The following is a 14056-nucleotide window of genomic DNA, read 5'->3' on the forward strand; positions in this document are numbered from 1 at the left end:
GCTATGTCAGGAAGTTATATTCCACACACTCCAGGAACCTCCTAGACTGCTTCCTCTCCGTTCTCTTTTATTTCCAGCAGACATGTGGTAAGTTGAAGTCCTCCATGAGAACAAGGGCTAGCAATTGTGAGACTTCTCCCAGCTGCTTATAGAATATTTCGTCTGCTTCTTCATCCTCTTACGGTGGTCTGTTACAGACTCCCACCATGATATCTGCCTTGTTGGCCTTCTCCTTGATTCTTACCCATAAACACTCAACCCTCTCATCACCGTCTAGATCACCATCACCAGCTCTAGACAATCAAAACACTCCCTAACATACAGGGCTACCCTACCGTCTCTCCTTCCTTGCCTATTCCTTCTGAAGAGTTTATAGCCATCCATTGCCCCACTCCAGTTGTGCAAGTCATCCCAACATGTTTCTGTGTTGCCAACTATATTAGAGTTTTCCTGCTGCACAATGGTTTCCAGCTCCTCCTGTTTGTTGCCCATACTGTGTGTATTGGTGTAGAGGCACTTCAGATGGGCTGTTGTCTGTGTCACCTTCTTAGAGGAACACCTTTTAATTCCTTTGAGGTATTTCCCTGATGTTTCCCTGTTGGCTCCTATTACGTTGGAGCCCCTGGCTCATCTCTGTAAGAAGGAGAAGATGTAAAGAGAGGAACAGCTGTAAATACCCCCGATATTTGAAATCCAGAGCAGAGACCACCAAAAAACCTGATGTTCTTTCTGTGATGTATTTATTAATTGGATTTATATCCAATCTACTCCAAATCTACTCCACAGCAGGAAGGAGGAAGGTACAAGACAAAAAAGGAGGCAAAGTCAGGATTCTGATAGGAGGGAAGGGGGAATGGCGTGACAAAAAAGAATACACTATTAAAACAAATATATACTGAACAAATATATCCTATGCTATGTGCAAGTCTGAAGAGATATGTAAATCAGGCAAGAAGAGAAAAATTTTTCTTGAGCTATACCAAATTGTGTGTCATGTTTTGTGCAAACATGAACTCATAAGCCCATAGATGTACAGAAAAGAACAGGGCATTTAATCTCTCTGATCTTTTGCTATATTCTTTTAGCTGTTAAGTCAACTGATATGTAATGTTTACTTCCAGCATGTGTTATAAACACTGTTTCCCAGTTCTTTTAATTCTTACCAAGAAACCGAAGTGCATACTTCATCATACCAGTGGCAACGCTAATCAGTGGGTGCCACTGTGCCCCAGACGTAAGCAACCTAGTCAAAATGCTTATCCATGTTTTTAAGAGTAAAACTTTTTCTGTAACTGCTAGCAAACACAATGGTCAGCAAGATGAGATCCCTGAGTGATGACAATTTTAATTGAAATTAATCTCATTATATTTATTTTCATGTATGTTTTATATGGTTTTAATTGGATTTGCAGAAAATAAAAATATAGGCACACGTGTATTTTTTGCTTCACAGATTTAATACACTCCCTGTGCAGATCACTTCAAATATGGGCAAAATTCAAGGAGTGAAAAAATGTCACATTTAATTAGGACTACCAAGATAGCAGTGGTGAGGTACACTCCTCTGAAGCTGTTGAGAGAATATTATATGCATTTCATATTGCTTAAAAAAGGCTGTATTCTGAGCTAGACTAGTATGAATCCAGAGCACACCACTGGAGTTATGCTGGTGTAAACCTGGAGAGACTGAAATCCAGACCTGTCCCAAAGCATGCCTTTCATTCTGTAATTTTATAGAGAGTAGGTTCTCAAACAATATACACTGGAATAAACAAGAAAATAATTCCAACACCATCAGTAGAGTTATTTGTGATATATAACTACAGGAATGAAACCAGAATCCTGTCCTCAGAACTACAAATATTCCTGCTGAGTCTTTTCTTGGGATGGAAACAGATGGTTGATGCATCAAGGCCAGATTTTAATCTCAGCTGCAATCATGTAAGTCTGAAGCTGTTTTGCTGAAGTCTTTGCAGGGGCTTGTTTTCACAATAGAAAGTGGTCAGTGGCTGAAGGTATTCCCAGTCTCCGGCTTGTTTTCATTGGCATGCTGTCCCCTTGGGGATTTGGGTTAAAATAAAACAATTAATAAAACATGACTTTTTCAACTTGGATCAATTCCTTGATTTAATCCACAAAACTGACTCCCAAACACTTGCACCAGCACAACTTGGAGGGTGATGTCCCATGACAAACACCAGAGCAACTGGGACAGGAATACTATTTAGTCAACAAACATGAAACTGCAGCCTCGGGAGGTTACCCACGATCTGAGAACTAACACAACGATGTAAAGCAAGAACTCAGGCTAGGAAAGGGAGAGAACAAGTTAGAGGCTACTTGATAATTTAGAAGTCTCTAAACTGTATACACCTGATGAAATTTGCTATGGCCTATAGCTCATAGGGAACTGGATAAAGTAATTCAAAGCCATTAGCAATTATTTTTTATAACCTCAAAGATAGAAGAACTTTTAAAAGACTGGAAATAGGTAAGCACCATGCTGTTTTCCACAGGGAGAAAGAGGAGCTGATAATCATTTTAACCCAACGTATGTGTAGGTAGTCAATGGGCAGGGCTGTCACACTTTGTCCCACACCTCTGGCCATCTGCCTAGCGTTAGCGCTGGCATTTTTGCAGCTATGTAGTAAGCCAGGTCAAGGGACTGATTTGTCTGAAAATGCTTCCCACCTCCCTCTCTATCCCACTCCTCCCAGCTGGGTTACCTCTGCTGGATCAAATCCTTAATTTTACTTGGTGTGTGGCTGTGTGGACACCAATGCCACACAAGGAAAAAGGGACAAGGAAATGACGTGAAGGAGGAAAACAGCCCAGCCTGACCTTACTTTGGTAACACAACCACACGATCATACCCAGCAGCTGGCCAGCCTAGCTCAGTTCAACAAGTAATCACACAAGATATTTATAAGCCCAGGATCTAACAGGGAGAAAAGCAACAGGATACATTTGCTAAGACTAAATCAGGTCAGGCCAACCTAATTTCCAACTATGACAAGTAACAGGCCTCTTAGCCAGGAGAGAAGTAGCACCCGTGCTATAATTAAATGTCACTTACATTCTGCCACTATTCTCTGTGACAATCTTGTAATGCAGGTAGGGTAACATGGCCTGGGCAACTAACTGCTAGATGGGCGTGCTTAGATGTTAGTTCTCTGTGATTGAAGCTGGAATGTAAAATGATGAATCTACATGTAAAATATGAACAAAGTCAGATGAAAATATCACCATCAACATAGCTGAGATAACCATTTCAACATCATCATAGGGGAGCAATATTTCAATATAGACAGGAGCTAGAAACAACAGACTTTCTTTATACTACTTTCATTTGTGACAGAGACATAATGACTAACAAACTGTCAGAGTTATACTTCCTGTGTTTGGCCAACTGGCGTTTCTTTTTTCGTGGCTTATAATTCAACTGTCTTAGAACTGCGCCCTTTCTGGTATTGGTTCCTTGTCACTGGGATTGTATCAATCACATCCCAAGGGAATCCAGCAGGAAAAAACCAAAAAGAGCCAACATAGAAGTAGGACTTCTGTTTCTTCAACAATAACTTAAACTTCATGTTTTAAGCAATAACTGAACTGACATACCCACTAGAGTCTACTTCTCTTAAATGCAGATATATACTTGGTTATATAGAAAAGTACTTACATTTTATGGTTTAAAGAAGACTTTTAAACTATTCTGCTATTTTTAAGTACTTTAACACATTTTGCCTTTCATACAAATAGGCAGGTTTTTTTCTATTTTCATTTAAAAGAGACATTGTGATTGCTATATTGATATGGCTGGTATATCTCTGCACATGAAGATTTAGTTCTTTTCAACACATTTCTAAAATATCTGAAGAAATTTTATATAAATGATAAGTAATATCATCCACTTAAGCCTAGAGTGAACTTAAAGATTTTTCTAATTACTACGTTAGAAACCCTTGTCTCTGGAAATGCAGAATATCTTCTGGAGTTGACATGTATGTTCCAAATCTGGGATATGAGTTTGACTATCTCTGTTTTTTATATTTCTCAAAGGAATGTCAAAGAACGCCTGTTATTGTAGCACTTACTTTTCTTTCTCTCAATTCTCCATAGTCTTTCTGTATTAGCATAATTAAACCTCAGTTTATTTTTGTTTGTTTTCTTGTTAAATCATCACTTAAATTCCAATTTCTTTAACTTGAAATCGGTCAATCATTTTTGTTCAGTATCTTCTGATCTATCTTGACTATTAGGTGGCATATAGGTCATATTTGACTTCAGCACTATTTAAAGCTCTATAGCTATTTGATCTGACTCATTTGTGAGTCCACCTACATTTAAGCATTTTGCACATTTAATACAGATACATTTAAGGTTTTTTTTTAACATTAATATCCCTACAATAACAGTTGAATATTCTAAGTCCCACTGTACATTAAAAACCAGAGATGATGATACAAAACTCCCTTGAACATCACACTTTGTTAAACCCACCAGAAATTCAGTGTTCTAGTTACTTTCCCCCTTGGTTCCTCCGATAAATGCAGTCATCTGCGAGGGTATTATCATGACAGAAAACAGTTGGGAGCTATAATTACTATGGCTAAGAAAAAGATCCCTACAAACCTTCCCCGAATGGTATAAGGACGAGCAGATCTAATGTAAACTTACAAATGAACAGCTGAATACATGTATCCTTGTACTTTTGTGTTGGATTTGTGTTAATCTTTGAAGTGTGACAAACTATGAGATAACAAAAGTAATTTAGCTGAAGAGATTTCCACCAGCTTTGTAAATGTGCTGCTAAATATCTCCTAGATACATAAAAACTTTGCAAAATAACATGTTTTTATATTGTACATATGCTACACACTCAGAAGAGAGACTGTGAATGATGGCATATCCCGTTAGTCACAGGAGATGTATTCAAGCTGCTTTCTCTATCAAATCAGTATATCCCTGCCAGCTCATCATTTACCAAGCAGCCTTCTCACTGGGGTTGCTTGCTTAGGTCTGAGTCATTAGTTGTGGGTGAAGTTTTGCATATGAAAGTACCTCCAATACCAGAAAAAAATGTCTCCAACATGAAACCCAAAAATAAGTAATATGTACCATTCCTTTTACAATATACAGTTGTTAATTTTTTACTGGTGCACTCTACTCTGTGTGATATAAACCAAATCAGTACAAGGCCTGGCAATTCCATAGTGGCTTTTTACTGTGAAATGATACTCTCTTTCAGTTACACCAGCTATATGAAAATAGCTTTCCTTTACTATTCAATTTTGCACTGGTGTATGTGGATGAGGAACCAAATCTTTTCTGAATATCATTTCATATCATCTTTTTCTCCCCTGAATGTCTTCATAAGCTGAAATCTAAAAAAACCTTTGGAGACCAGAGCAACTATGGTAAAATAAGTCCCTGTCTGTCCATGTTCACAGTGCACAGAGCCCACAATTCCTTCCCATGGCACAGTGATGAGTATGGTTTGCAAACCCCTTCCATTTCCATGGATCAGAATCCACACACGAGACCCATGGGAGAGCATGGGAAACTGAGATGACACATGGAGCTGACACAAGATGGGTTGTTGATTCCAGGTAAAAAGCACAGTTCTGTGTTGATTAAATGTTCCCCAGTCACAGCCACAACAAAGCATCATTCTCACAAAGATGCCTAAAGCGCACTCATGGTGTCTGCTTTTCTAAGGGCAAAAAACAGGGTGAAACCCAGCTCCTGCTGAAGTCAGCCGGAGCTTTGGCACTGACTTAACAGAATCAGCATTTCACCCTAGGACATCCTCCCTGTTGCAGGTTAGCGAGGAGAACTGTGAGCTTTAAGCCTCTGTCATCTCTCCAGACTTCATTCGCCAACCATTCAGTTAGACCCAACCTCATGAAGAACTGCAGCTGCAGCATGCAGCCGGCGCTCACGCACTGCAGTTTCTCACTCCATTCCACTGACAATCTAAAGAGAGTAAAACATTACTCACCAATTACACTGGTTTCTAAGGAATTTACTTGGAAAATGCACAAACTGCACCACCACTCGGTCAAGCCACTGGCGCTTCTGCTCACAAAGCTCTCTTTCCCTTTACCAGTGTTGCCTCATTCTGTGTTGCACTAGTAAAAGAAAAACAAACTTTTGAACAGTTTTCTAACCGTGAACATGCCTTGCATCCTTTCACCGTAACTAATGCCAGCAGAACTGGTATTTTCCATTTGCAAGGTAACATGAAGTTTACTAATAAACATTTTACCTTAAAGTATTGCACAAATCTCCCAAGAAATAATCGTGTTTTAGCAGAGTCGTGTTTCAGAATGCCGGGATTTCTCCCCCACACTTTTTTTTTTCTGTTAACTGGCCTATAGAAACAGTATTTTTTTTAATCCTGTGACTTCTGGTGTCTCCTGCAGATGAAGAGTGTGAGCACACTGTTGTTTTTATGTTGCCTGAAGCCACATCAAAATAATTAACAATTATGTTGAACTCAGCAATTATACTGCACCGAATACTTTTCAAGGGCTGTGCAAACATTAATTCAGGCTTCATGAATCTCAATTTCTACAACTTAAGTCATGTCATGCCTGTTTAGTACTCTGAATGGAGACCTTCCGTCCTGCCCTCCCAAATCCCAGAAGTTCAGAAGGGAATTATTTGAGAGATCCAATGGATGGTGCTATCCAGAAAAAGAGGAAACAGTTTCAGAATGCAAATTTTCAGAAGATTAAAAAAGCTCTCCTTTTCATGAAGTTATGCTTAGCCTGCTTTTCTCAATACCATTTCCAAAAGCTTCTTGAAACAGCATGAAAACCATGTTTTCATATGGGAAACCAACAACAGACATTAACAATCATAATACAATTTTTTTTTGGGGGGGGGGAAGGGAAGGCAATTTATTTCACTGATTATTTTGTTTTTCAATCTACATGTATTCTTGTAACAGTTCATGATGGCATCGCTTCCTGAGCACCATTGATAAGTCAGAGATACACTGATACCAGCACCACCAGGTGGCCTCTTTCATGTGAAGTGCAAAACCAACATCTGAACCGCTACCGAGTTCCCTCAACATTTTGGAGAGTGGTACTGATGGAAATAATAATATTAATTACTAGTAAGTTTTGTTTTCCACCTGAGTTCTTCTACAGTTCAAAATGATACAAACACAAGGATGGGAAAAATGCAGTGCTGTTGCTAAAAACCCACCCACAAAACCAACCCAATGTATTTAAAATAAACACATTTTTTAAAGTTATCACAGGAAATTTCAGGTTTGGTCTAAATTAGCAATTCAGACTGCTGGTAATTTATCTCTCCAGCTACTCATGTTTATTGCATGGAGCAACCCATGCCAATCTCCATACATTTTGATCAAGAATGAAATGGCTAATAAGGCGGACAGTTAAGCTACTGTCATTAGATCTCCAAGCTGATACTGCATTGAGATTAACGGTATATTTCTGAACTCTCAGAGATGCAATTGCAAGCTTGCAGACAGGTAAAGGAGCTTCATTACAACACTTGGTATTTGGTTTCTCTTTGTGTCTCCAGATGACTCTATACACCTCTAGAACTGCCCAGATTTTAAACTGATGAGGATCACTTACAAACTGGAAGAGGATGGAATTTCAGAGTTTTTCTTCGTAACTATATGATCAGGTTCTCAGTTATTCCAAGGGGGTTTAATGTGAATGAGACTGAAATCCTTACAGATGATTTTTGCTTTAATGAAAACCTAAATTTTGGAGCACAGATGGCAGTTGAAAAAAAAAGAAGAAAAAGAAACAGCATGACAACCTACTGTAAGGCAACTCACCCCAGTTCTTGGATACAGCAATTTTAAAGTGTTTTCCAATATTGCTATATATTACTAACAGTTCCACTGTACCAGGAATGTGATGAGATGAATAAAAAGCTTTTATGTGAAGTGAATACTTTTCAAACTGCCCCTTAGAATGAAGATTTCTATGCAGATGCAATTTGTTATGGTTTCTGGGCTATATTGTATGGCTCATTTAATTCCAACCATACAGTTTTATATTGTCATATATTTTATTTTATTAAAAACAAAGCTGAGTTAAAACACCAGGCACATTATTTTGCCTCTTTTGAAATAAGAGGTGTGAAATTCTGCCATTCTTACTCAGTTGTTACGCTTTCAAACTTTCAGAATCCAGTTTTTGCTTTGCTTCAAAAGCCAGACTTGTCCAAATCACTTGCAATCACGAAGTTTTCCAGACATACAGGTTGGAAAACTAAAGTGCTTTTAACAGCTGCGTCCCAAGTTCAGAATGTAGGTCTCCGCATGCTTTGTTAGCCCTGAGGAGGGAAGCAGGGACTTCAACATTTTGGCTATGTCTTCCACTGTTTGCATTTTACTGTCACAGCGGCTGCTGCTGCTGCTGCTAAGGATGACATCTGATGTTGACATCAGACATTGGGGAGATGGAACAGACTTTCAATATCTGCACTCAGTCACTAGGAGAAAAAGCCTTGACAAGAGCCACCACAAAAGGAGATAATCTCCTCCTTTGCCTCTTTCACCTTCCATCACCTCCTCTTGCAAAAGCCGGAAAGCTTCAGAGGAAGGCAGGCTAATGAGTCACCCCTGAGCCCCACTTTTAATTCATTTATGCTCTACCTTAGGGGAGTCTCTCCACCAGCACAACTGATAGTGTAAATAAATAATTCCTATTTTGCAAAAAAGTCATATTTATTGAAGTCATTCTAAATATTGCAAGCATGCAACCACATACTGACATTTCTCATTCTTTCCAACTGAAAACCTGCCTACATCAAAGGAAGAAAACATTAACAGAAAGACATAGTGGTAGCCCTGTAACCCACTTCAGTTTTAACAAGTTAAAGAGAGAACTACCACATGATTATCTTTATGGCCCTACACTTATTAAGTGAAAATGCATTGAATACAGGACTTCCTGAAGTGTAGAAGTTTTCAGAGAGCTTGATGCTGCATTCCTTATGACTGTTATACAGAATCTACCTACATGAGTCACCTGCTTGCAATGGATCAAGTAATTTGTTGTTCAACAGAGGTGCTGCTAGGTCTGATCAAGCCTTACTTTCTTAATTATTAAAATTAATAAAAAACTAAAAAAGCAACCACTGCAAATTGGTTGAATTTGCCCATGTTAGCTCTTGTTTAACCACATTCAGTGTTAATATGATACAAAGCTTATCTGAGTCGGAAGGCTTCCTAGAATTTCTGTAAAATACAAAATATTAAACACTTCAGCAACATAACAATGCTCATTCTAATATGAAAGAACTGAGTTAGGCATATGAAGGAGTAAGAAAAAGGAGTTTTTGCAGCAGTATGGCAAGCATATGCTCCATCCTCTCCAAAAAGCCATTGTGCAAGCTATTTGGTGGGGCAGGCTGCTGGATTTGGTGTTGATGGATCCAACAGATTTATTGTCTTTCAAATTTATGTCAGCTGCAGCAAAACAAAGAAGTATGTCAGTATTTTAAATTACCCATCTTTTTCCATTCTCAAAAAGTATTTCAGCACTAGTCAAAGTTTCAAGTCCTCTGAGATTTTTTTATACCTCTCAATTCATCTATGTCTCTTCAGTACTCATACATGTAGTTCCAGCCAGGGCAGGTACACAGTTCTGTTGCACATCATTCAGTCTTAAAATTCAAGATTTGGTGATAAGCCAAAGAGATTATTTTTTTTCCTGAGGGAGCTCTGTAGTTTTCTTTTGAGAGAGAAGAGGAATGAAAGGGGAATCCCAGAAATTCCCCTCCCATTAGCTCTGTGCTTGAAGTATTATTAACACTTTCACTTTCTCACTCCTACTCTCACCATTTGAATCTGGGTCATAACAGCATGCCTACCCTTCAGTACCCTGAGTGGGTGGTTGTTTTGGCTGGCACTAAGGCATACTTGCTTTGTGACACAGAGTGCCCTTATGGTGACACATACCTGTCCTTTTCAGTTGCATTTCATACTTTTTTTATCAACTCGTTTGTTTTAAAAGACAGACTAGAGAGTGGAATTTGTGTTATTCAGTATTCATATTGTTCTAACAATGTGTGAAAGGAAAAGCCACAAAATATTTTAGCCTATTCTTTTCACAACACTGGATTATTCCCTATAGCATCTTTTTTTTCTCTTTCCAAACACCTTTTCCTTACTAAAATACTGTAATACATGCCCTACCCTCAAATACTACAATGCATGCCTGAAGTCTCAGATTGGGCCTCTAGTACTAGAGTCCCAAATGAAGAATTTGAAGAGCTAGAATTAAACTACAGTAGAAATTAAACTCTGTTAATGGCAGGCTGCCTATCTAAAGAAAGTGTCAGACTTATAAGAACTCCTGTATGAAAAGAAAAAAGGGACCAAACAAACCCGTGAAAGAAGCCCGATCTTCATATATCCCTGTTAGCAGAACAACATCATCAAGGGTCCGTTGCAGAAAAGGTTTAAGTTATGTGCAGCAGAATGGGAATGACACCTGTAGATTTATGCTTTTCCAAACAAGTGAAGTCTTTTATTGACTCTTTGTGTATCCAGTCATGATGCTTCTTTCTGTGCTCTTTTAGGGGTGGAAAGAATCTGTGAGCAAATAATCACAGACTTTTGGAAAAGAAGCAGAAAGATAAGATGCTATTTTTCCAAACTAAAACATCTACCTTTCTGAGTATGATTCTAACAAAGATAAAGATGAGAGATTATTCTACAAGGTTCTGTTCTACCTTCCCAGTTATTGTGAAATGGTCATTAACAAATTGGCAAATCTTCTAAACAGCTGCTATTTCAAAATTTCTTTAAAATGAGTACCAACAGCCTGTTCAAAGTACTTCACACCTGCTTTTTTAGCTAACATACCAAGTAGAGACAAATTATTGCTTGTGTAGTTATTATATATGATATTAAAACATAATCCTAAAATTCTATAAATAGACGTATACTGTTTGCTTTTACTATTATCACAAAGCAAATGCAACATTTGCAACCTGGGTAATTAGCACCAGGGCTGTTCTTTCTAAATTGCAAGTGAGTATCTCTATGCCATCCTTTTTCTTTGCATCCAATTAAGGCTAATGCATACTTCCCTACAAGAATTTGCAAGCTGTACCGAGAAATAATGCAGTGTTAGTTTTGTAATTTAGTGCACAGGGCACATTTGTGCTAAAGCTCTGTAAACTGGGCCCGTGGTCAAAAGGAGCAATTAGCACTTTGTTAGTATGCAATGATGTACTAATCTACACAGTCCCCAAAAGCAATTGTCTATTCCTTTTGCCCTCACATACAAATTTTCTACAGTATGCACCACTCTGCCCCTAAAATAGCCCATCATTGCACAGTTGCTGTAAAACAGGTCTCCTATGATTAGAATCTGTATAACAATTAGAATTTATTTATTCGAAAAAAATGTTGTACCAATAATCCTTTTTTCTGTGTTGAGGTAGCTGCACAGTTCTCTGAAAGTGTTAAACAACTACGACTGTTGTATTAAAGAGTAAAAAGGGGCAAATTTAGGTGACAGAATATTTCCATCTGAACCTCCTCTAAAGGTTGCTCCTAACTAAAAATAGACTGTTGCAAGCCACAGTCTCCAGGAAAATAAGCCTAGTGCTAAAATTGGCTTGACAGTAAAAATCATAGAAGCTACCAATAACACTGACAACTGTCAAACAGTGGACTAAAACCTACTTTTCAGTGAGTATTCCACATCCCCCTCTTGTGGCTGATATGTAAAGGATGTGAATCTATCACAGGTATCAGCTAAATTATATTTTAATATAGACCGGCTTTGTGATAGTCACCAGAGATGGTCCAGAGTGAGGGCGGCAAAAATCAAGGAGGAAAACAAGGCAGCATATTGCCAAGCATCTGAGAGGGACTACTGCCTGTTGCTAAAGGCCTGGTTTCAAAGGCTATTTTCCAAAACTCAGGCTTATCATAAGGTATCTCAACTGGGGCAACCACCAGCCAAAACACCGCCAGCCTCTAACCATTTTGGAAAATCTTGGCAGTGCAATATGTACCTACCTGTTAAGGTATCATTTGTCTAGAAGCAGGCTAAGACTACAGTTTCATATTTACCCAGCAAAATTTACAAGGCTGATAGAATCTACCACAGGGTTACATTTTCCCAAATGAGTTTGGAAAACTAGGATGTTAGCTCCCTTGGAAGAAAGGCAATGCATAAGGCGGCATAGCGTCTCCATAATAGCAGACTACTATACAATTTGGATGAGTTGAACATCACTATCCAGCTAGGTAGTGTGGAAGTTCAATCCTCAAGTGAAAGGAGAAAATAGAAAGGAAAGCTCCATGAACTGACAGCACAGTCAGTAGCTTTAACAGAATGATCCTTCATGGGGATCTCTAAATAAAAAAGATATCCTTCATAGTCACTGCCCACATACCTGTCTCTGATCTTATGCAAAAGAGCTCTTTGGCTCTTCAGTCTAAGAGAACAAGAGGCACAATCTGGGCTTTGATGGAAGAAAGGGAAGAACAATGAAAAGGAGGTTCATGTAGTTGTAGTAGGCTGACAGAGCTTTTCTCCTTTGTCATTTCTTTCCTATTACACCTGTCATTAGTATGCATTCAGTTCAAAGAGATTCTGGTATCCAGTTTCCCTTTTTTCCTTCCTTCTCCTTGTTTTTAGTGGGAAGGAAAGCAAGAAAAGAGGAAGTGATAAATCAAAAATCTCACTGCAAAAAAATTTTCTACATTTAATTTTTTTGGGGGAAAAATTAAAAATTAACATTTTTGTGAGAAATGTCCAATAATTCCCTCTCCCCTGTCAAACCCTTTGAACAGCTTATATTGGTTGTTCTCTTGATAAAGACTATATTCACTTAATGGTGACACAGTTGACCATTCCATTGCTTCTGACAAGAAAACTTCACCTCAACAAAACTGGCCCCATGATATTCTTGATAAACCTGTCAATATCCACCAAACAGGACAGTCATCTTTAGAAGGGGAGGGAAACAGGACAGTAACAGACCTGAAAGTGTTTTTTTTCTCCAAATTTGAAGGAAACTAGTGAACACACGAACAAGGCCTCTGTGAGCTGTACTTTTCCCTTCATGAGGGGACCTAAATGTTAGCTTCGCAGCATTTGCCTTTTGGTATTGAAAGCAAAAGTAATTTGAAGAAGTATTATAAATGTCATTATATTCACTACTTGCAACACTGTATAAACCAACATACTTCTTCCAATCTTCTCTCCCTTTTACAAGTTAGGAGTCATAGTATCCCTCAGGGAGATGAAAGAAAGAAATTAGAGATAGTGGTTAAGGAGATGGAGTCTCTTGTGATTTGGGATGAAACTGGTTAGATCAACTGTTAATGTATAGAATACTCTAACACTGTATAATTTATTAATGGGTCTGTTACACAGCAATATGGATCTACTAAGGTCATATAAACTACTTGTCTTCCTCATTCACTTCCTTGTGCAAGCAGCAGTACCTGATTCATTTGATTTCCTCCATCTGTCTTTCTGTTTTCCCACTTCATCTCTCCAGGACACTACCTTTTGCAAAGAATGCTTTAAATTTGCTCTGGAAAGAAAATATAGTTGCTTGGATGTTATCCAACACGGCTAGGCATAGAGAAGATTTCAGAGGTTCTTTGCTTGGTTTGCATTTAAGCTGCAGAAAGGTTTATGCAGCTGTCTGAAATATTTTTAACAGTACTGAATTAGTTTTCAGTTAGTTCATTTAGCTTTCATTGTCAATGAGTTTTGTAACAGAACAGTGGTAGGTGAGGAGTAGATAATATGTTAACAAGAAGGCTGTTCCTGTCTCTACTTAGTGTCAGCACCTGCCATTTGGGATTCTCTCCAAAATTTGTGTTCTGTTTGTGAGAATACTGAAAAACAATAAAGATAGATAGTTACCGAGAATTCTAGTTCTGCTTGTCTACACTTAAATTTCTGGACTTAGCAAATTAATACAGAAAAGGAAATGAGCATACGTAATTGTAAGTTTTCAGGTATGTTATCCACAGTAGACAGAAATAAGATTCTGTCAAAGATTTAGCATTTGAACA

General features: G+C 38.3%; 1 long non-coding RNA gene across 1 annotated transcript in view; it reads right to left on the reverse strand.

The window, feature by feature from the left end:
* Nucleotides 1-6012: 6012 nt before the first annotated feature.
* LOC134510622 (uncharacterized) overlaps nucleotides 6013-14056 on the reverse strand; it is a 72673-nt gene continuing 64629 nt past the window's right edge. The window contains exon 7 of the long non-coding RNA XR_010069674.1: nucleotides 6013-6131. This is a non-coding gene — a long non-coding RNA (uncharacterized LOC134510622). The remainder of the gene's footprint in view (nucleotides 6132-14056) is intronic.

Source organism: Chroicocephalus ridibundus, chromosome 2 (assembly GCF_963924245.1).
Source record: "Chroicocephalus ridibundus chromosome 2, bChrRid1.1, whole genome shotgun sequence".
In the NCBI taxonomy this organism is placed as follows: domain Eukaryota; kingdom Metazoa; phylum Chordata; class Aves; order Charadriiformes; family Laridae; genus Chroicocephalus; species Chroicocephalus ridibundus.